Source organism: Somniosus microcephalus, chromosome 15, assembly GCF_052327205.1.
Source record: "Somniosus microcephalus isolate GS21.2 chromosome 15, FLI_Smic_1.0, whole genome shotgun sequence".
Taxonomy (NCBI): domain Eukaryota; kingdom Metazoa; phylum Chordata; class Chondrichthyes; order Squaliformes; family Somniosidae; genus Somniosus; species Somniosus microcephalus.
In genome coordinates this window covers 23634887-23657989 of record NC_141001.1, presented here as the reverse complement: position 1 = coordinate 23657989, position 23103 = coordinate 23634887, and the positions used below count along the sequence as shown (strand labels likewise).

The 23103-nt window shown below is 52.1% G+C and overlaps 1 long non-coding RNA gene across 3 annotated transcripts; it reads left to right on the top strand.

Moving 5' to 3' along the window:
• The first annotated feature begins 2956 nt into the window (after positions 1-2956).
• On the top strand, positions 2957-22507 carry LOC147106580 (uncharacterized). Of its 3 annotated transcripts, none has more exons than XR_015080953.1 (4): positions 2957-3101; positions 21384-21708; positions 21881-21962; positions 22120-22507. It is a non-coding gene; the product is annotated as an uncharacterized LOC147106580 (long non-coding RNA). The 3 variants fall into 3 exon arrangements; XR_015080952.1 differs by having other exon boundaries at positions 21170-21708; XR_015080954.1 differs by lacking the exon at positions 21384-21708.
• The last annotated feature ends 596 nt before the right edge of the window (positions 22508-23103 follow it).

Below are 23103 nucleotides of genomic sequence, written 5' to 3'. Positions count from 1 at the left end.
GGTACAGCAAGCAATTAGGAAAGCAAATGGTATGTTGGCCTTTATTAAAGAGGATTTGAGTATATGAGTAAAGACATCTTACTGCAATTATATAGGGCCCTGGTGAGACCACACCTGGAGTATTGTGTACAGTTTTGGTCTCCTTACCTAAGGAAGGATATATTTGCCATAGAGAGAGTACAATGAAGGTTCACCAGACTGGTTCCTGGGATGGGGGGATTGTCCTATGAGGACAGATTGAGTAAACTAGGCCTATTCTCTAGAGTTTAGAAGAATGAGGGGATCTCATTGAAACATACAAAATTCTTACAGGGCTTGACAGGGTAGATGCAGGAAGGATGTTTCCCCTGACTGGGGAGTGTAGAACCAGGGGTCGGCCATTTAGGACTGAGATGAGGAGAAATTTCTTCACTCAGAGGGTGGTGAATCTTTGGAATTCTCTACCCCAGAGGGCTGTGGAGGTTCAGACGTTGAGTATATTCATGAAAGAGATCGATAGATTTTTGAATATTAAGGGAATCAAGGGATATGGGATAGTGCAGGAAAGTGGAGACGAGTTAGAAGATCAGCCATGATCTTACTGAATGGCGGAGCAGGCTCGAAGGGCCAAATGGCTGACTCCTGCTCCTACTTCTTATGCTCTTATGTTCTCTCACTGTTTCAAGCCTGTCCTGTGATGCATCAATTATGGAGGTGACTGGCTTGGTCCTGCCATTGAACTACAGCACGGGGCCTGCTTCTTTGTTGACCAATTCCCTTGACCTCTCTGAATATTTTGTCATGCTTTGATAGCACCCAATGACCTCCTTCAGGAGCTCGCCATTCTATTTTTTATTCGTTCCTGGGATGTGGGTGTCGCTGGCAAGGCCAGCATTTATTGCCCATCCCTAATTGCCCTTGAGAAGGTGGTGTTGAGCCGCCTTCTTGAATTGCTGCAGTCCATGTGATGAAGGTACTCCCATAGTGGTGTTAGGGTGGTAGTTCCAGGATTTTGACCCAGCGACGATGAAGAAACTGCGATATACTTCCAAGACAGGATGGTGTGTGACTTGAAGGGGAACTTGGAGGTGATGCAGTTTCCATGCACCTGCTGCCCTTGTCCTTCTAGGTGGTGGAGGTCTCGGATTTGGGAGGTGCTGCCGAAGAAGCCTTGGTGAGTTGCTGCAGTGCATCTTGTAGATGGTACACACTGCAGCCACAGTACTGGTGGTGGAGGGAATGAATGTTTAAGGTGGTGAATGGGGTGCCAATCAAACGGGCTGCTTTGTCCTGGATGGTGTCAAGCTTCTTGAGTGTTGTTGGAGCTGCACTCATCCAGGCAAGTGGAGAGTATTCCATCACACTCCTGGCTTGTGCCTTGTAGATGGGGGGAAGACTTTGGGAGTCAGGAGGTGAGTCACTCTGCAGAATACCCAGCCTCTGACCTGCTCTTTTTGCCACAGTATTTATGTGGCTGGTCCAGTTAAGTGACCACTAGGATCTTGATGGTAGGGGATTCGGTGATGGTAATGCCGTTGAATGCCAAGGGTGGTGGGTAGACTCTCTCTGGTTCGAGATGGTCATTGTCTGGCACTTGCGTGGCGCTAATGTTACTTGCCACTTATCAGCTCAAGCCGAAATGTCATCCAGTTCTTGCTGCATGCGAATGATTTGCGAATGGAACTGAACACTGTGCAATCATCAACGAATATCCCCACTTCTGACCTTATGATGGAGGGAAGGTCATTGATGAAGCAGCTGAAGATGGTTGGGCCTAGGACACTGCCCTGAGGAACTCCTGCAGCAATATCGTGGGGCTGAGATGATTAGCCTCCAACAACCACAACCACCTTCCTTTGTGCTAGGTATGATTCCAGCAGCTTTTTCCAAGGGATGGCATGCATCCTGAGCTAGATTCAAGACTGTATCTAGGTAGCATTTTAGCTTGCACTTGTTGAGGGTGGTAACATGTTGTACACAGCATGGACCTTGGCTGGCTTGGGTTTGAGTGCTTCACTTATCAGAATTTAATGCAGTGATATACAGTTATATCTTGTTAGTCTTTGATCTCACTTCTTAATCTTACTTGACTTAAACAAATGCCTGAAATTTTCTCAGGGCCTCTTCTGCTCTGCTGCGGAAACCTCATTTACATACTTAAATGGGCATTCTACCTAAGTTACAGCAGCCGTGCCTCTCACCACCTCAGGACATCTCAAAGCGCTTTACAGCCAATGAAGTACTTTTGAAGAGTAGTGACTGTTGTAATGTAGGAAACACGGCAGCCAATTTGCACACAGCAAGATCCCACAAACAACAATGTGATAATGACCAGATAATCTGTTTCAGGTATCGGTTGGGGGATAAATATTGGCTAAGACACCTTGCTTTAACCTGTACTAATCTGATTTATTGGGTGACATTTTCAGCTAGCCAATACCCTGAGGATAGAGTGCGAATCCAATAGAGTCCAGGATGCAGTTTCCCACAATCAGACTGAATAATTGATCCGGCCTGTTTTACCTTTAGAAAGGCTGCAAACGAGAGAATGTGACATTGTAAGGAATTGTCCACTTATAGAAATCCTTGTCAGACCCTTTGAAAATAAAGCACACAGATACATAGGCGGAATTTTCTCAAGGGAGGCGGGTTGGTGGCGGGGGGGAGCCTCCGAGGTTGGCGGGAGGCTGGGTTTCCCGCCGACTTTAATGGCGGGGCCTGATTTGAATGCGAAGCCTTGGATTCCCGCAGCAGTTAGCTAGATTGAGAGGCTGGCTGGCTGTGGGCGGGTAGGCTTCAGAAGCAAGGGGCCAGTCCAGGGGGAGGGATCGCAGGAGGGGGGTGCAGCAATCGGCCGGGGATCGGTGTGTGTGTGGGGAGAGGGTCGGCCAGGATCGAGGGGGGGGAGAGAGGATCAGCAGGGATCGGGGGGAACCGGGGATCGCGGGGGGCGGGTGTCGGCCGGGGATCGGCAGGGCGGAGAAAGAGGATCAGGGCCGGCCACCGGAGGATCGTGGCCGGTTTCATCATCATCGTTGGAGTGGGAGGCCTGGGGAGACGATCGGAGGCTCGGGGTGGGGGGTCTCTGATCGCAGAGGGTGAATATTGTCGGAACCCTGGAGGTAGGTATAAAGCCACTTGCCTCCTGGACGCAGCCTTTGTTTAACTGCCGGGATTCATGAATTGTGTGAAACCCGTCCACAGCCAGGGGGAAAAAAAGAGCCTTCCAGCCTCATTATTACAATATTTAAATTGAGGTAACGACCCCTGGGAGCGGGTTGGTCGCCTGCCCCCATCCCGCCTCAGCAAAACTGGAAGTGGGTGGGTTGGAGACGGGATCAGGTCGGAAATCCCATTTTTAACACTAACTTGCCCCCACGCTCGAAACCCACCCGTATTTTTAGGAGAAAATTCCGGCCATTCTTACTAGCCCTATTTATATGTTTTATTGGCAAAGGTATTAAAATGATTGCAGTAGACATCAATCTGACCGACATGTGCTTTGTTTGCTGATCTGGCTGACCGTCCCCCTCCTCTCTCCAACCGATTGTAGTTTACTGACTGAGAGAAAAGAGCAGCCGTCAGCGGCCGAGTTACACGGGTAACCCCTGAAACTGCCCACAGCTCCATCAACCCCCAGCACCCTCTCAGCCATTGGCTCTGGGAAGGACATATTTTAAAGGCAAGCTCTCCTAGTGAAGGGGGCAGGGGATACTCACTGGTTTTATGTCGGGCTGTGAGAGGGTACGTGTTCCTGTGTTTTCTAACAGCACCAGAAGGGGGCAACACACTGCCAGGATTCAGCATCATTTCATTCTGTCTCATTCTCTGAAATTGATCTCACAATATGACCCAGGCATTGCATCATGTTTCATTTATTTAAGGAGGTCTACAGCCTTTTATTATTATTGGTTTATTTTACTTGGTGTACAGAGAGTATCAATGTTATATATCTTATATATATATAAATCGGTACTTCTGTCTGTCATTCTTTCTGTCATTCTGTCTGTCATCGCCTGTGCGTCTTGCGGGTATGCGCTCGAAAGTTACAGGGCGTACCTACGCGCGCGTTACCTCCAAAGAAAGCTTACGCTTCCGAGACGGTTTTAAGTGTATTTACGTTTCGGCCGGGCTAAAGTCCCGCCCGCGGTATCCCAAAAACCTTCAACGTTCCACTCATTAGCATCTCATTATCCGCTCATTAGCGACAGAGTGACCTCGAGCTCGACCAATCGTACGCCGGGTTGCTGGCGTGTGCCGCCGGGCCAATCGGTGCGTGTGTGGCCAGGCTTTATCGTTCTGAACCGAGGTGAGTCGCCGCCATCTTGATTCCAAACTTTTCCTTTCTTTTTCCCGCTTTCTGCGTCTTAAAAAAAAACGTTGCTTTTAAAACACATATTGTTTTTTAAAAAAATGATTTAGAAAGTAATTAACTTATCTAATCTCATTAATTTTCCTACCTTTCCCCGTTTTTCCAGGTAGGCCTAGAAGCCTCGGCGTCTCCTCCGCACCCACGCCCGAGCTAGGCACCTCCCGGCCCCACTCGAAGGCTGGAGGGCCGAGCCTCAGCCCAGCGCCGCTAGGGTGCACGCGCAGCAGGAGCTGAGACGCGCTGTCTCTCTCTGGCCGGCCGGGGCTTGCTGAGCGTCAAGCGTTACCCTGGCAACCCCGGCCGGCCGTCTCGCACAGTCGCAATCGGCGGTCTTCACCTGGGGGGGGGGGGGGGGCCGCGACCCTCGGGCGGGGGCCGCGCGCACAGCAGGAGCAGCTGAGACGCGGCGTCTCTCTCTCTCTGGCTCGGCCCGGGGGCGGGGCTTGGTTAGCGTCACGGTTACCCTGGCTACCGGGCCCGCCGGCCGCCAGAGAGAGACGCTGCGTCTCAGCTCCTGCTGCGCGCGCAATCGGCGGTCTTCACTGCGGGGGGTGGGGGCCGCGACCCTGGGGGGGGGGGCCGCGACCCTGGGGGGGGGGGGGCCGCGACCCTGGGGGGGCCGCGACCCTGGGGGGGGGGGCCGCGACCATCGGGGGGGGCCCCGCCCTCCCCCCGCCCCCTTTCCCCCCCCCGCCCTCCCCCCTCCCTTCCCCCCCTCCCTTCCCCTTCCGCCCTCCCTTCCCCGCCCTCCCTCCCCCCCTCCCCTCCCCTCCCCTCCCTCCCCTCCCCTCCCTCTCTTCCCCCCAGTCGCTCTCTCTCTTCCCCCCAGCCGCTCTCTCTCTTGCCCCCAGTCGCTCTCTCTCTCTCTTCCAACAACAACATGCCCTCGAAAAAGCCTCGGCACCGCCGGGCACTTCAGCTAGTATATATATAAATCGGTACTTCTGTCTGTCATTCTGTCTGTCATTCTGTCTGTCATCGCGTGTGCGTCTGCGGGCTATGCGCTCGAAAGTTACAGGGCGTACCTACGCGCGCGTTACCTCCAAAGGAAAGCTACGCTTACGAGACGGTTTTAAGCGTATTTGTGTTTCGGCCGGGCTAAAATCGCGCCCGCGGTATCCCAAAAACCTTCAACGTTCCGCTCATTAGCATCTCATTATCCGCTCATTAGCGACAGAGTGACCACGAGGTCGACCAATCGTATGGCGGCTTGCTGCCGCGTGCGGCCGGGCCCTCCTACGGTCGAGTGACGGGGACGATTGACAAATCCTACGCTTTGGTGACCTGACTCGACCAATCGGTGCGTGTGTGGGCGGGCCTTATCGTTCTGAACCGAGGTGAGTCGCCGCCATCTTGCTTCCGTTCTTTTTCCTGCTTTCTGCGTCTTTCTTTTCAAATATACATTTCGAGCAAAATAAAATTGAATTTATTAAATTGTTTTAAAAAAAACTTCATTCATTTGTAAATATTTTTTCTAACCTCAACATTCTTTTTGCTACCTTTCCCTGTTTTTTTGTTAGGCCCTGAAAGCCTGGGCCTTTCTTGCCCAGCCAGGCCCGAGCTAGGGCTTCTGCTAAGCTCCTCACACAACGCCCCCCCCCCCCGCAACGCGTCACGTTACCCGGGGCAACGGCGTCAGCCACGAGGGTCAGGGTGCGCGCGCAGCAGGAGCAGGTGAGACGCGGCGTCTCTGTTCCGCGCTCGGCTCAGGCGGGGGGTTGGGGGGGCGGGGCTCGGCCGCCGGCCGTCTCTCAGAGCTACAATCGGGCTCGGCCGGGGGGGGGGGGAGAGGCGGGGCTCGGCCACCGGCCGTCTCTCAGAGCCGCAATCAGGCTCGGCCGGGGGGGGGGGGGGTGGCGGGGCTCGGCCACCTGCCGTCTCTCAGAGCCGCAATCAGGCTCGGCCGGGGGGGGGGGGGGGAGGGCGGGGGCTCGGCCGTCTCTGAGCCGCAATCGGGCTCGGCCGGGGGGGGGGGTGGCGGGGCTCGGCCGCCTGCCGTCTCTCGGAGCCGCAATCGGGCTCGGCCGGGGGGGTGGCGGGGCTCGGAGAGCGGGGCTCTCGGCCGGGGGGGCGGGGCTCGGAGAGCGGGGCTCTCGGCCTGGGGCCGCCCCCCCCTTCCGCCGCCCCCTTCCCGCCCGCCCCCCCGCCTTCCCCTTCCCTTCCCCCCCCGCTCCCCCCCTTCCCCTTCCCCTTCCCTTCCCCCCCTTCCCCTTCCCTTCCCCCCTTCCCCTTCCCCCCCGCCCTCCCTTCCCCCCTTCCCCTTCCCCCCGCCCTCCCTTCCCCCCCGCTCTCTTCCCCCAGTCGCTCTCTCTCTTCCCCCAGTCGCTCTCTCTCTTCCCCCCAGTCGCTCTCTCTCTTCCCCCCAGTCGCTCTCTCTCTTCCCCCCAGTCGCTCTCTCTCTACCCCCAGTCGCGCTCTCTCTCCCCCCCAGTCGCGCTCTCTCTCTCTCTTCCAACAACAACATGCCCTCGAAAAAGCCTCGGCACCGCCGGGCACTTCAGCTAGTCTATATATATAAATCGGCACTTCTGTCTGTCATTCTGTCTGTCATTCTGTCTGTCATCACGGTGTGCGTCTGTCGGGCTATGCGCTCGAAAGTTACAGGGCGTACCTACGCGCGCGTTACCTCCAAAGAAAGCTTACGCTTCCGAGAAGGTTTTAAGCGTATTTACGTTTCGGCCGGGCTAAAATCGCGCCTGCGGTATCCCAAAAACTTTCAACGTTCCGCTCATTAGCATCTCATTATCCGCTCATTAGCGACAGAGTGACCTCGAGCTCGACCAATCGTACGCCGGGTTGCTGGCGTGTGCCGCCGGGCCAATCGGTGCGTGTGTGGCCGGGCCTTATCGTTCTGAACCGAGGTGAGTCGCCGCCATCTTGATTCCAAACTTTTCCTTTCTTTTCCCCGCTTTCTGCGTCTTTAAAAAAAACGTTGCTTTTAAAACACATATTGTTTTAAAAAAAAATGATTTAGAAAGTAATTAACTTATCTAATCTCATTAATTTTCCTACCTTTCCCCGTTTTTCCAGGTAGGCCTAGAAGCCTCGGCGTCTCCTCTGCACCCACGCCCGAGCTAGGCACCTCCCGGCCCCACTCGAAGGCTGGAGGGCCGAGCCTCAGCCCAGCGCCGCTAGGGTGCACGCGCAGCAGGAGCTGAGACGCGCTGTCTCTCTCTGGCCGGCCGGGGCTTGCTGAGCGTCAAGCGTTACCCTGGCAACCCCGGCCGGCCGTCTCGCACAGCCGCAATCGGCGGTCTTCACCTGGGGGGGGGGGGGCAGCGACCCTTGGGCGGGGGGGGGAGGGGCTCAGCGGGGGGGGGGGGGGGGGCTCGGCCGCCGGCCGTCTCTCAGAGCCGCAATCGGGCTCGGCCGCCGGCCGTCTCAGAGCCGCAATCGGGCTCGGCCGCCGGCCGTCTCTCAGAGCCGCAATCGGGCTCGGCCGGGGGGGGGCGGGGCTCGGCCGCCAGCCGTCCAGCCGTCTCTCAGAGCCGCAATCGGGCTCGGCCGGGGTGGGGGCGGGGCTCGGAGAGCGGGGCTCTCGGCCTGGGCCCCGCCCCTGCCCCCGCCCCGCCCCCTTCGCCCCCACCTTCCCCTTCTCGCCCCTCCTTCCCCACCGCCGCCCCCCTTCCCTTCCCCCCTCCCTTCCCGCCCCCCCTTCGCCCCCCCTTCCCCTTCCCCCCCGCCCTCCCTTCGCCCCCCCCGCCCTCCCATCGCCCCCCCCGCCCTCCCTTCCCCCCCGCTCTCTTCCCCCCAGTCGCTCTCTCTCTTCCCCCCAGTCGCTCTCTCTCTACCCCCCCAGTCGCGCTCTCTCTCTCTCTCTCCCCCCCACCCCAGTCGCTCTCTCTCTCTCTCTTCCAACAACAACATGCCCTCGAAAAAGCCTCGGTACCGCCGGGCACTTCAAGCTAGTTAAGTATATAAGACAAGTTAACTTGCAGCCGGGCACTTCAAGCTAGTTAAGTATATAAGACAAGTTAACTTGCAGGAGTTGCAGGAGCTAGCACTGAGAAACGTAGAAACATAGAAGATAGGAGCAGGAGTAGGCCATTCGGCCCCTCAAGCCTGCTCCACCATTCAATGAGATCATGGCTGATCATCCAAATTCAGTACCCTGTCCCTGCCTTCTCTCCATATCCCTTTTTTTTTCTTTGCGGTGCTGCTTGGTTCCACCTTTCCCCAGCCCCTTACCCTCTTTCCCTCTGCCGGTCATAACGGAAACTTAATCTGTTGCAAAAGAAGCGACCCCAGTAATTGAATTGACTGAGCTCCATGAGTCTGCAGCCACACACACACACACACACACAAACACAGATAAAGCCAGTCACACACGAGTCACGCGTCCGTTACGCAGACACTTTGTACGTACAACAAATGTGCACTTCGTGTCACATCTTTCCCCTCTCAGAAAAAAGATATAGGCCTAGAAATTCGGGGGTTTACTGCCAGCCGTTAAGTGCGGTTTTGAAGCAAAAATAGCGTTTGACTAGCTTCCGCCCACTTTCGGCGGATCCTGCGGCAGCCGCCATGGTCAGCAGGTCGGCAGCGCTGTCGTTGCCTGCGCTCACTGCAGAAATGGAAATGAGGCAGATCGTGACGTCAGTGAGTGTGCAACTCTGATTTGATGCACAATCTGCCATTTTGGACATCGCCGCTCCACTTAACGCCCTCTCCTAATCACGACCAGCTGACCAAGCCCCCAGCAGTACTGTTTAAAGGGATCATCAGCAACAACTGCCAGCTGACATGCTTTATCAGCTCTACTGGCTCTGTCTAGGTTTCTGCAACTCCTGGTGCTTTCTAAACGTGTTTAAAGTTGCTGAGGTGACAGGGAGTGTTGCTGCAAGTGGAGAAGGCTTTGCTTCTACTCACACCACTTGCTCACAGTCATGGGGGCTCTACTTGCAGTCTCCCTCGCGCTCGAGTGTCATAGGGAGAGGGAGCGGAAGCAACGAAGAAGAGAAGATGCTCGCAGGGGGAGGAAGAGGAACGCCAGGAGGGCTCTCAGCAGGAGCTCTTATCCACTAGGGTCTCCTAAGAGCACTTCTCTTACCTCCATTTATGCCAGGAGCTGTGTATTAATAGTTTCCACTTCACCAAGGTGGTGGTCAAAGAACTCTGTCACCTCCTGCAGCCAGACCTGCAGCCTCAGACCAGGGCAACCACAGCTCTCCCAGTGGCCCTCAAGGTCACCGTGGCCCTCAATTTCTCCACCAGCGGATTCTTCCAGTCTGCAGCAGGAGACATTGCTAACATCTCCCAGTTCACCATCCATCGCTGCATTCAGGAGGTCACAGAGGCTCTGTACACTGGGAGAGGGGACTTCATTGTCTTCTCTCTAAACAGAGAGAAGCAGGAGGAGCGCTCATGTGGCTTTGCCAAGATATCAGGCTTCCCCATGGTGCAGGGTGCCACCGACTGCACACAAGTGGCTTTGCAGGCACCGCATCTCAATGGTGAGATGTTCCGTAACTGCAAAGGCTACCACTCACTTAATGTACAGTTGGTGTGCGACCACACCCAGCCCATCATGATGGTGAATGCCCAGTATCCTGGCAGCAGTCATGATGCCTTCACCCTGCACCAGTCTGGTGACCCAGCAATCTTCCAGCCACCACATCAAACCAGAGGGTGGCTGCTCAAAGATAAGGGCTATCTGCTCTACACCTGGTTGGTGACTCCCCTCCACAACCCCACCACTCATGGCCAGCACTTACATATGACAGCCATGTTGCCACAGGAACGTCATCGAGCAGACCATTGGGGTGCTGAAGCAATGGTTCTGCTGCCTTGACCACTCGGGAGGAGCCCTCCAGTACTCGCCAGAGCGGGTGTTCCATTTCGTGGTGGTCTGCTGCATCCTCCACAAATTGGCCATCATGAGGGCACAGCCTTTGCCACCACAGGTTCCGGTACCACCTCAGGAGGAGGAGGAGGAGGAGGTAGTGGAAGAGGAAGAGGAAGGAAGCATGGAAGCAAATCCTCATTCTGGACGGGCTATCCGTGAACGCCTCATCAGAATCTGATTCGACTGATTGAAACCCCAGATCCCTGTTGCTCACCACTTCCCCATCATACCATCCCTCTGTCACGGAACATCACAGCATCCTCCTGGGCACAAAGCCACAAATGAAAGCCACCACAGAGCACACATTCCAAGCAAAATTCATAAATTTATCCAAATCCAATTAAAATGACGATCTCAACTATTCACCCTTGTGCATTCCCTTAGTGTCTGTCATCCATGTGCCTTTGCCTGTCCTAGTGCTCCTACGAAGTGCCACCCCAGTGGCTGCAGCATGGCTGGTGGAAGGCTGCTGCCTTTCAGTGAGGGAGACTACAGATGGCCTTGCAGGATGACCTCGAACAGCTGTGGATCTAGAAGGCCCGGCTGTAGACGGCACCAGCTCGGCATGGGTGGCAGCAGTCTGGGCTGGCTGGCAGGCAGCGGCAAGGGTAATGGCAGAGTGGCAGTGGTGGGAGCATGAATGCTGTCATCCTGAGAGAGGACAACAGGTTCTTGCTCCACACACCCACTGCCACTCCCTGAGGGCGGCGCCTCAGCAATCCTAGAAATCTGTGGGAGGACAGATTGCTGAACTGCTATGACACCCTGCAAGCCCCTTTAGAAACTCGTAAACCCAGCTACGATGGTAGCAGTCTGATCTTGCGTGGCAGCAAACTGAGACTGCAGGAGAGCAGTGTACGCTTCCACTGCAGCAGTGAGACGTTGGGTTGCTTCCACTTGTGCTGCAATGGAAACCGCGACATCGCCCATCACTCCCAGCATCATCTGTGGGTTCACAAGGTCTCTCCTGGAGTTGTCCATCACTTCCATCCTGGAAATCATGGATTCCAAGTTCTGCGCAAAGCCCCATGCAATGTTGGAGCCGAACTCCTCCATGCTCCTTGACACTGACAAAAGGTTCTCTGGCAGACGTGCCATTCTTCTGAAGGCCGTCCCATCAAGGTCATCTGAATCCTGTGGAGCAGAACTCGAGCTGGTACCCAAGCTACCCTTTCCCCTGGCCTGGCTGCAGCCCACTCGTGCCTGGTGCACCACATGCAGAATTCGCCTCTATACTACCCTCTAAAGTACATGCAGTGCCATTTTCTGAGCTGGTGTCTGCGGGTGTCAAATGCAGCGCCGGTTTCTCCTCCTCTTCTCCTCCGACAGTTAGCTGATGATCAGCGACAGGCTGTGCTGGTGGCACTTCTTGGGTATCTGAAAGCAGAAAGGCACAAGGGTTGGGTTGTGCTGAGGGGAGTGGGGGAAAGCAAGATATCCATTCATACACCATCAGAAGCTTGTACGTGAGAAGAGATTGTGGGATGAGGGGGAACTGGGATGGGAGAAGAAGGATTAGGTATGACCATACCATCATCATCAGCAACAGTTCAACTTCTCTGTTGGCCACGCACTCTGTTGTTGCCCCTCCAATAATTTCAAGGACGGGTTCCTTGAGGTCGGTCAGGGTCTCAATCCTAGCTTGGCTACCTCCGATCTGCTGTTGCTCATGTCTGCTCTGTGCCATCTTTGCCTGCAAGAGAAAGGGAAGAGTGTCAGTGAGTGTGGTGCAATGAGTTTGGGTGTTGTGCCTACCATGGTTGAATAGCTGTCAGTGTGTGCAAGGTGTGAGATGTGGATGTGAGTGTTGCAGCAGTGGTATGTGTGTGAGGGTGAAGTGAAGCTATGATTGTGAGGTATGAGTGGTGATAGCTAGAGATTGTTGGTAGGTGATTGATGGGGGTGTGGTGCATTGAGCAGTGTATGAGGCTTGTGGTGCAGATGGTAGGATATGGTATTTGCTGAAGCCATCACTCACCTTGACCTGCTGTGTGAGGTTATTAAACTTTTTGGGGCACTGGATCCAGATCCTTGAGGCAACACTGGTGGCCATGATGGATTGTGCAATCTCTTCCCATAACCTACAGCTAATGAGCTTGGATAGTCTCTTGTCTCCCTGTGGGTAAAGGACAGCCCGCCTTCGCTGGACCCCCAGACCAAGGCCTCCAGTGCAGCATCTTAAAATCGTCTGTCTCGTTCTCTAGGTTGTTGAGCCATTGTGTCTCCAAACAACAATGAGGTGCTTCTGCAACAAAGCACCTCCACTTTAAGTAGTGGAGGGAGCCTAGGCCAAACTTTATTGGCCATTAGATTGCACCCCCGTTGAGCGCTAAGCCAATCAGCAGTGCCTTTGCTGAGATCAGCATTCCAACCAGAAGAGGTGCAGACAAATAGCACTGGCCAGTGCCCCCGCCCGTTTTAGAACCTTATCCAATTTCTAGGCCATACTATGAAACTGTTTCAGAGTTTAAAAAAAACACACTTATTGCAAATCTGAAATTTAGCCTAAGCAAAACATACAATCACAGACAGGCACTACAAAATCACATTAATGGGCTAAAAATTCGATTAGGCCCGAAACGGGCACGGGATCGGCCCACGCCCATTGAAAGTAATGTAGGCAGCACGCGATATTTGTGCTACCTGCTAATTACCATGATTGATTACCCAGTCTGACTTATATATGACTCCAGACCCACAGCAATGTGGTTGGCTCTTAACTGCCCTCTGAAATGGCCTAGCAAGCCACTCAGTTGTACCAAACCGCTACGACATGTCAGTACTGTGGGAGTACCTTCACCACAAGGACTGCAACGGTTCAAGAAGGCGGCTCACCACCACCTTCTCAAGGGCAATTAGGGATAGGCAATAAATGTCGGCCTTGCCAGCAATGCCCACATCCCAGGAACAAATAAAAAAGATGGGCAAAGCGGTCACTGCCAGCAGTCTTGCCCCAAGGACCTGAATGCAGTGCCGAAAGAAGTTCAATGACCTCACACAAGTGGTCAAGGTCAGTGAATGCATCTTTAAAAGCCATCTCCAACCAACTGCACCACTAGCCTCACACACTGCTCAATGCACCACACCCCAATCACTCAGCTATCAACAGTCTCTATCAATCACGACTCATACCTCACATTCATAGCTTCACCTCACCCTTACAAGCCTGCACATCCTGACCCAGCTGGAGGAGACCGTGCTTGACATTTTGGAGGGGTCGTGGCTATCGGCGAGGCTGAAACCATTGAAGATGAAGGTATGCTCATACCTAATGCTCCTTCTCACATCCCACTTCACCCCTCATTCCACAATCTCTTCTCACTTACAAGCTGCACATGGTGTAAGCATGCACAGCTTGCTTTCCCCCCTCCACTCACCACAACACAATCCTTGTGCCTTTCTCCTCTCAGAAACCCAAGAACTCCAACCTGCCTAGCCAGGGCAGGAAGAGCAAGAGGAGAGTGATGGAAAAGATGAGGCACCGTAACTCGATCTCAAACTTGTAGGCACCAGCTCAGAAGCTGGCACCGCATGTATTATAGAGGGTAGTATAGAGGCAGGATCTGTATGTGGTGAGTCACTGGGCACGAGTTGCCTGCAGCCAGGACAGGGGGAGAGGGTAGTGCAGGTGCCAGCTAACACACGAGTTCTGCAGCAGAGGACTCAGATGAGGACTTCGATGGGGCATCCTACAAAAGAAAGGTGATGGGAATGCACACACAAATGCTTGGTGCATTGGCAGGCCTGCCAGAGAGCCTGTTGTCACTGTCAAGGAGCATGAAGGAGTCCGGCTCCAACTTTGCACAAAGCTTTACGCTGAGCTTGGAGCCCATGATTTCTAGGATGGAAGTGATGGGCAACTCCATTAGAGCATTTGTGGACCCAACCGTGATGCAGAGTCTAATGTGAGATGTCTCAGTTTCCATTGCAGCACAAGTGGAAGCGACCCAATGTCTGAGTGCTGCAGTGGAAACTCAGACTGAAGTCATACAAGCTCAGCTTTCTGCCACGCAAGCACAGACTGCTGCCATCGTGGCTGCGTGTACCAGTGTGGAAAGGGGCTTGCAGGTTGTCACAGCAGTCCAGCAGTCTGTCCTCTAACAGATTACTAGGATTGCTGAGGCGCCACCCCAGGGGCGTGCTAGTGGCTCCATGGCGCACGAGCCTGCTGTCCTCTCTCAGGGTGACAGCATTTGTACTTCCACCACTGACACTCCGCCAGTGCCCTTGCTGTTGCCTGTCAGCCAGCCAGCCCAGACTGCTGCCGCCCATGCCGAGGTGGTGCAGTCTGCAGCTAGGTCTTCTAGGCCCAGAGCTCCTCAATGTCATCCTGCAAGGCCATCTGCTGTCTCCCCCACTGAAAGTCACCAGCCTTCCACCAGCCATGCTGCAGCCACTTTGTAGGGGCACTAGGACAGGCAAAGGCACACGGCAGACAGACAGTAAGGGACTGTACAGGGTGATTAGTTGACTTTGATATGTAATATTGGATTGAATTATTTATAAATGTGGTTTGGAATGTTTGTTTTGTGGTGACTCTCATTTCAGCATTGTGCCAAGAGGACGCTGTAATATTCCATGACAGAGGGATGGTAAGGTGGGGAAATAGTGAGCAATGGGGATCTGGGGTTTCATTCAGGGGAACCGGAATCTGATGATGCACTCACGGATAGCCCGTCCGGAACATGGATGTGCAGGCTGCCTATTCCCTTCCTTGTCCTCCTCCTCGTCCTCTTCCTCTACCTCCTCCTCCTCCTCTTCCTCTAACTCCTCCTCCTCCCCCTCCTGAAGTGGTACCGGAACCTGTGGTAGCAAGGGCTGTGCCCTCATGATGGCCAATTTGTGGAGGATGCAGCAGACCACCACGAGTTGGGACACCCGCTCCGGCGAGTACTGCAGGGCTCCTCCCGAGCGGTCAAGGCAGCAGAACCTTTGCTTCAGCACCCCAGTGGTCTGCTTGATGACGGTCCTTGTGGCAGCATGGCCTTCATTATATGAGTGCTGGCCACGAGTGGTGGGATTGCGGAGGGGAGTCATCAGCCAGGTGTAGAGCGAATAGCCCTTGTTGCCAAGCAGCCACCCTCTGGTTTGACATGGTGGCTAGCAGATTGCTGGCACAGCGGACTGGTGTAGGATGAATGCATCATCACTGCTGCCAGGTTAGCGGGCATTCACCATCAGGATGTTTTGGGCATAGTCGCACACCAACTGCACATTAAGTGAGTGGAACCCTTTGCAGTTACGGATCATCTCACCATTGCGATGCAGTACCCGCAAAGCCATGTGTGTGCAGTTGGCGGCGCTCTACACCATGGGGAAGCCGGATATTCTGACAAAGCCACATGCACGCTCCTCCTGCTCTTCTCTGTTTAGAGAGAAGACAGTGAAGTCCCCTCTCCTAGTGTACAAAGCCTCTGTGACCTCCTGAATGCAGTGATGGACGGCAAACTGGGAGATGTTAGCTATGTCTCTTGCTGCAGACTGGAAGGAAACGCTGGCAAAAAAATTCAGAGCCACAGTGACCTTGAGGGCCACTGGCAGCATCATCATCACCCTGCTCTGAGGCTGCAGGTCTGGTTGCAGGAAGTGACAGAGTTCTGTGACCACCTCCTTGGTGAAGCGGAGCCTCCTAATACACGGCTCCTGGCTTAAGTTGAGGTAAGAGAAGTGCTCTCAGAAGACCCTAGGTGAGTAAGGCCTCCTGCTGAGAGCCCTCCTGGCCCTCCTCTGTGAGCATCTTGTCCTCTTCTCCCCTGCCTCTGGTCTATCTCCCTATGATACTTGAGTGTGAGGGGGCCTGCAAGTACAGCCCCCATGACGGTGAGCAGGTGATGCCGCTCTGATGCTGCAGGTCTGGTTCCAAGAGATGGCACGTCTTTGGTGAAGCGGAGCCTCTGAACACACTGCTGTTGGCAAACAGAGTGGGCTGCCCCAGAATTGGGAGAAAGCGAGGCGGACACCGATTATTTTTTAAAACTACCAGGGATTGAATTTCACGGCCATGGTCCTTCAATCGAGATGGAAGCTGACACTGTCTTCCAGATCTGCGATTGGAGATCGGTGTTTGACTGCCAGGAGTTTCTGGTGTTGACACTTCCTTTGGAGATTGTGGACAGTTCAGAGGACTGCTGGGGACCTGCGTTGCAGAAAAGTCCTCAATCTCAGGAGTGTTGCTTATGGGTGGCTCATCAGCATAAATCAACTAACGGCGATTCCTGCAGTATGATGAGTCTCCGACTTGCACATCATAACTTCTAGGGCCCACCACACGTGTGCATGTTCCAGCACTCCAAGTACTCCAGCCAGGGAGTTTCGTCTGCACTGTATCACCAGGATGTATTGCTTGAAGTGATTTAGCATGCATATTGTAGTAATGCTGCTGATGTTGCTTCATGCTGACAAGTGCACGAGTGTCTTCCTCAGTCGAATATCTAGGCTACAGGAGTGTTCCAGCTATAGGAAGTAGTGTCTTGCACCTGCGACCCATAAGTCTCTGTGGGCAGGAATTGTACCTACACTTTCACTCGATGTGCTGTGCCAGTCTAATAGAGCTCGAAACTCTGATTGACTGGACACCTTGCATTTTGTGAAGAGTCGTTTGATGGTCTTGACGGCATTCTCACTTTGCCATTGGACTGCGGGTAGTGAGGTGATGACATCACTTGTTTAAATCCCCATGTCTTGGCAAACTACAAATTCTGCTAATGCAAATTGTGGACTGTTATCCGTTACTAGAATGTCTGGTATTCCAAATCTCATAAACAGTTCCTTGAGTATTCTCAGAACACTGCGTGTAGTAACTAAAGTGAGGCTGGCTACTTTGATAAAGTTACTGTTATATTCACACATGATGAGCAGTGTACGGCCATGTAGTTCACAAATGTCAGCCCCAACCTTTGACCAAGGCCTAGCCACACTCTCGTGCTGTAATAATGGTTCCTTACTTGGTGAACTGCGATGAGCCAGACAGGTATCACACATTGTTGTAATGTATATACCTTTAAGGGGGAACTACTTTTTACAGCTCATGTATACTGCAGTACCGGCAGTGACCACACCTGTATATAGCACTGAGTAGTAATCTGTACAGTTCAGTTCCAGAGTGAGCCACGCTGAGTAAACACCTGTTGTACCGTTCTCCTGCAGTCTGTGTCTTACTACTGACGGACACAACATTGGCGACGAGGCAAATTCGACCCTACCTGCAACTCTGCATCACCTCCCAGGGATTCGTTCCTGGAGACCAGTAGATTGGAAGTCAAGGCCAGAGACACGGGCGTCGACCACGGGCAACCGCCCAGTCATCCAGCAGAGACTCGAGAATTGCGGGGGAGGCTGTTGAGAGCCAGGCTTGGCTTTCCAGTCACGGTGGTCCAGCGAAACGGGCTGGCAACAGGTAGTGCGCAGACCCTTCCCGGACAGCGGCGGGCTAGAGCCCGACCGAGCGGCACAGCAAAGGGCCGAGCAGCGTCGACGGGGGAGAGAGAGAGAGGGCAGAGCGCACAGGGCGCAGCCGGTGTTCAGGGGCTGAGCAGCATCGAGGAGACAGAGAGAGATGCGCAGAAACCCGCGAGGCACCACCATTGCCACGAGGACCGCCGAGAGCGGTGGCAGCAGCGCAGGAGAAGCGCGCGGATCCTACAGGGCGCCACCATTGCCACGAGGACCGCCGAGAGTGCCGTTGGCAGCAGCGGGGGAGGAAGGAAAGCGCGGGAGACGCCATTTTAAACCACACCCAAAATGCCGAAGAGTGGCAGTATCACCGCATTTGACAATGAAGTCGAAGATTGGACTACATATGTCAAACGAATAGAGGTATACTGCAAGGGAAATGAGGTGTCAGATGACAAGAAAGCACCGGTATTGTTAAATTTAATGGGTGCAAAGACGTATGGCTTATTACGAAATCTAGTAACCCCAGCGAAGCCAGTGGAAATGAGTTTTGGAGACATAGTGACGATACTACAGGAACATTTAAACCCCACACCGCTGCTGATTGCAGAAAGATTCAAGTTTCACAAACGGAACCAGCATAAGGATGAAAGCAATGCTGAATATTTAACAGAACTGCGCAAACTATCGAAACACTGCCAGTTTGGAACGGGACTGGCAGATACCTTAAGGGACAAGTTTGTGTGTGGGCTTCAAAGGGAAGGAACCCAGAAACAGCTTTTATCTGAAAAGGACCTTACGCTGGACAAGGCTTTCAGCATTGCGGTATCATATGAAGCAGCAGCACGGGGCGCTGCAGAGATACAACAGAGACCGCAAGAATATGGCACAAACTAAATGTCATACAGAACAGAGAAATGCTATCGCTGCGGCAGAACAACACACGACCACAATGATTGCTGGTTCAAAGACAAAGTGTGCAGACAGTGTGGAAAAGTAGGACACATAGCACGAGTCTGCAGGTCGGGAAAGAAAACCAGCAATAAGAAATCTCCAAAAGAAAAGTACAAGAAGGTACATAAGGTGACGGAGAATAGTTTAGACGAACAAAAGAGTGATACCGACTCCGAAAACAGGGAGCTGAGTTGTCTGAAACGACATAATGTGATCAAAACGGAGGATCACCGAACCATTTGGGTCACTCTCAAGGTAGCAGGAGTGCAGGTAAAAATGGAATTGGACACAGGATCAGCCCTAACAGTCATAAACTGACGGGACTACGAGCGGCTATTCTCACACATACCCTTGAGAGACACAAAAATTATTTTGAAGACGTACACGGGGCAAAAAGTCTACCCCAAAGGAAAAATAAGGGTGACCGTTATATATAACGGTAAGGAAACACCAAAACTAGACCTGTATGTATTGCAAGATGGAGGACCACCATTACTGGGACGTGAATGGATCCGGAAAATACAGCTGGATTGGCATTCCATACAAGCATTGACTGTGGCTGCCAAAAAGGATGACGACGTCACACTTGGGCGACTGTCAAAGATCCTAACCGACGCGCAAGAAGTGTTCCAGCAAGGACTCGGAACACTAAAAGGCATGACAGCAACAATTAAAATCGAAGAAAACGCAAGCCCAAAATTTTTTAAGGCTAGACCGGTACCTTATGCGATCCACCCAGCTGTCAAAGCAGAGCTGGAGAGTTTGGAACGTTCAGGAGTACTGTCCAAGGTAGACTGGAGCGACTGGGCTACACCCATCGTCCCTGTGATGAAAAAGTCATTGAGCAGCACGTCTGGGGAACCAAGGAAGGTTTGCATCTGTGGGGACTTTAAGGTAACAGTGAACCCAGTCCTTCACACCGTGCAATATCCACTTCCGCGGATTGAAGATATTTTCGCCTCGCTATCTGGAGGGAAGCGCTTCACTAAGATTGACCTGGCCCAGGCGTATCTGCAAATGGAGGTAGAAGAAGCATCAAAAAAAGACCTCACAATCAACACCCATAAAGGTCTCTACCAATATAACCGGCTGGTATTCGGGGTAGCATCAGCTCCGGCTATTTGGCAAAGGGCAATGGAACAAGTCCTGCAAGGGATCCCAGGGACCCAGTGTTATTTGGACGACATCCTGGTCACGGGCGAAAATGACAGTGATCACCTCGCCAACCTGGAGCAGGTGCTCACTAGATTGAAGGAATATGGGCTCCGAGCTAATCGCCACAAATGCGAGTTTTTCCAGAAGCAGATCTCGTATTGTGGCCACGTTATTGATAAAGAGGGGTTACATAAGTCCCCTGAAAAGATTGAGGCAGTAGTCAAGGCTCCAGCACCGGAAAACGTGTCACAACTGAGGTCGTTCCTCGGGCTGGTAAACTACTACCATAAGTTCTTGCCAAATTTGTCTACAGTACTACACCCACTGAACACCCTACTGCAGGAGAATGGTACAACAGGCGTTTACTCAACGTGGCTCACTCTGGAACTGAACTGTACAGATTACTGCTCAGTGCTATATACAGGTGTGGTCACTGCCGGTACTACAGTATACATGAGCTGTAAAAAGTAGTTACCCCCTTAAAGGTATATACATTACAATACTGTTAATCTAAAAGGGGAGGAACTACTACCATAAGTTCTTGCCAAATTTGTCTACAATACTACACCCACTGAACACCCTACTGCAGGAGAATGGTACAACAGGTGTTTACTCAATGTGGCTCACTCTGGAACTGAACTGTACAGATTACTGCTCAGTGCTATATACAGGTGTGGTCACTGCCGGTACTGCAGTATACATGAGCTGTAAAAAGTAGTTCCCCCCTTAAAGGTATATACATTACAATACTGTTAATCTAAAAGGGGAGGGATTGTAATGTATATACCTTTAAGGGGGGAACTACTTTTTACAGCTCATGTATACTGTAGTACCGGCAGTGACAACACCTGTATATAGCACTGAGTAGTAATCTGTACAATTCAGTTCCAGAGTGAGCCACGTTGAGTAAACACCTGTTGTACCGTTCTCCTGCAGTCTGTGTCTTACTACTGACGGACACAACATTTGTGATGTATTGTTTAAGCTTTGTTGACATCCTGGGCCAATAGAAGCTGTTGCAGACTCTACAGATACAACCTTCTATGCTGATGTGTGTTGAATGTGCTACTGACATTAGTTCCTTATGTAGTGCAGCTGGCACCATGAGTTGCTGTCCCTTGAATATAAATTCCCCCTGAACTGTTAGTTCATCTTGAAAGTCAAAGTAGGGGTGGAGGCATTCAGGTACCTCTGACTGATCCCAGGCCACCCTCACCGAATGATTAAATGCAGTTGCTTCTGAACAGGGTTATCTGCTACAGCATGACTGAGTTGTTGCCAGCGTGAGTCTCCAACCAGAAGTGATTCACGATAATCAATTTCTTCCAGTTCACGCGTCCAATCACAGATATTAACTTCTGGCAGGTATGCTCTGCTAAGTGTATCAGCTAGGACCATCTTCTCCCCTTTCTTATATGAAACTATCAGACTGTATTTTTGGAGTCTTAACAGCATTCTTTGATGTCGTTTAGGTGCGTTGTTTACTGGCTTGAGCACTATTGATTCCAACAGACGGTGATCCATTTCAATACTCACCACGTCCCAGCCGTAGATGCAGGCTTCAAATTTATTGCAGGCGAACACAATCACTAGAAGTTCTTTCTCAATCAGTGCGTATCCCATCTCTGCTGATGTTAATGCTCTTGATGCATACACGACTGGTTGTCCATTCTGCTCCAATTCCAGATTTGAGATACGTCGCATTGAAGTATGACTTCTTCCTTGAGGTTATAATACCGAAGGACTGGCGTGCCGGTGACCGCTACTTTGAGTCGTCGCAGCGCCAATTCTTGTGATTCACCCCAGAACCACTCTGCATCCTTATGTGTCAAATCGCTGAGCGGTTTTGTGATGTCTGACAGATGCAGGAGAAACTTACTCAGATACTGAGCAAGTTCAAGTAGTCACTGGATCCTTGTTACATCAGTTGGTGACAGCATCTCCAAAATTGTTTTAACTTTGGCTGGATCAACGCAAAGTTCTCTTCCTGTAGCAACATGTCCAATAAAAGGTACTTCTTGCCTACGACATTTCAGTTTTTCCATGTTTAATACCACACCATGATCATTGCATTGATAAAGAAAATCTTCCAGGTGTTTGTCATGGTCTCGAATCGCTACTTCAAGTGTTTCTCCAAAACCTACCATCACAAAATCATCTGCAATGACCTCTATCTCTTGCAGGCCTTCCACCAGCTCATACATCTTGCGTTGGAAGACTTCTGGCGCTGAGCTGATCCCAAATCCCAGTGGTATCATCCAAAAGGTATGATGATTGTTCATTGTGCTAAAACCCATTGCGGACATTGAAAATTGAAGTAAGATTAAAAAATGAGCGTAACAGGGCACGTTTAGTAGAATGCAATTGCGGCAGCAAAATGTGTAAAGATGAGATGTACTAATTATTCTATGTTTAATTGCAGAAATGACCATACCAGTTTAGAGAGATGAAACTTACAAAAAGAGACACTGACATAACCCTTTTCTGGAAAAACGAAACTTAGTAGTGGTCAAGAGAGAGAATGACTCGTTTCTCAGAAATCACATGTCCTGGATGACTCATTTCCAAGAAATCAGAGAGTCTACAGGCCCCTTCAGTGAAAAGTGAAATTTATGTTATAGGCTACCTTGTATAAGTTAGACACACCTAGTTAATGATTAATGTATAGACTTTTAAATCGATTGGATCTCTGAAGAAGGAGGGATTGGAAAATGTATATAATTGTGTGGACTTTGAGAAGCTTGTTAGAGTTTGATTCAGACATGATCTGGAGGCTCTCCTCAGGCCTGAGTAAACCGTTTTGACTTCAATTAGTGGTCTGTCTTTCTTTCGACAAGTTAGTGACGTCGACCTTGTATATCACTTGGTCTGCACTTTGGGGGCTTACATCAATTGGCGATGAGGATGGGATACGCATTCTGAACAAGACTCTCGGACAGCGATGACTTAAGACGGGTGAGTATGTTTTAATTACCACCTGTAAAATTAGGGGTTAATCGCTGGCTAGACGTTGAGTCAGAATCGACGTATAAAAGAACTATAAAAAGAAAGACACCTTTAATTGAAGGTGGTTAAAAGGTAAACTGCAGTTAGGGGCAGGTAGTTCCCTAAAAGCCATGAGGCGGCGAAACCTCCGTTAGGGGCAGGTAGTTCCGTAAAAGCCGTGAGGCGGCGAAACCTCCGTTAGGGGCAGGTAGTTCCCTAAAAGCCGTGAGGCGGCGAAACCTCAGGGGCAGGTCATTCCCTAAAAGCCGTGAGGCGGCGAAACCTCAGTTAGGGGCAGGTCATTCCCTAAAAGCCGTGAGGCGGCGAAACCTCAGTTAGGGGCAGGTCGTTCCCAAAAGCCGTGAGGTGGCGAAACCTCAGTTAGGGGCAGGTCGTTCCCTAAAAGCCGTGAGGCGGTGAA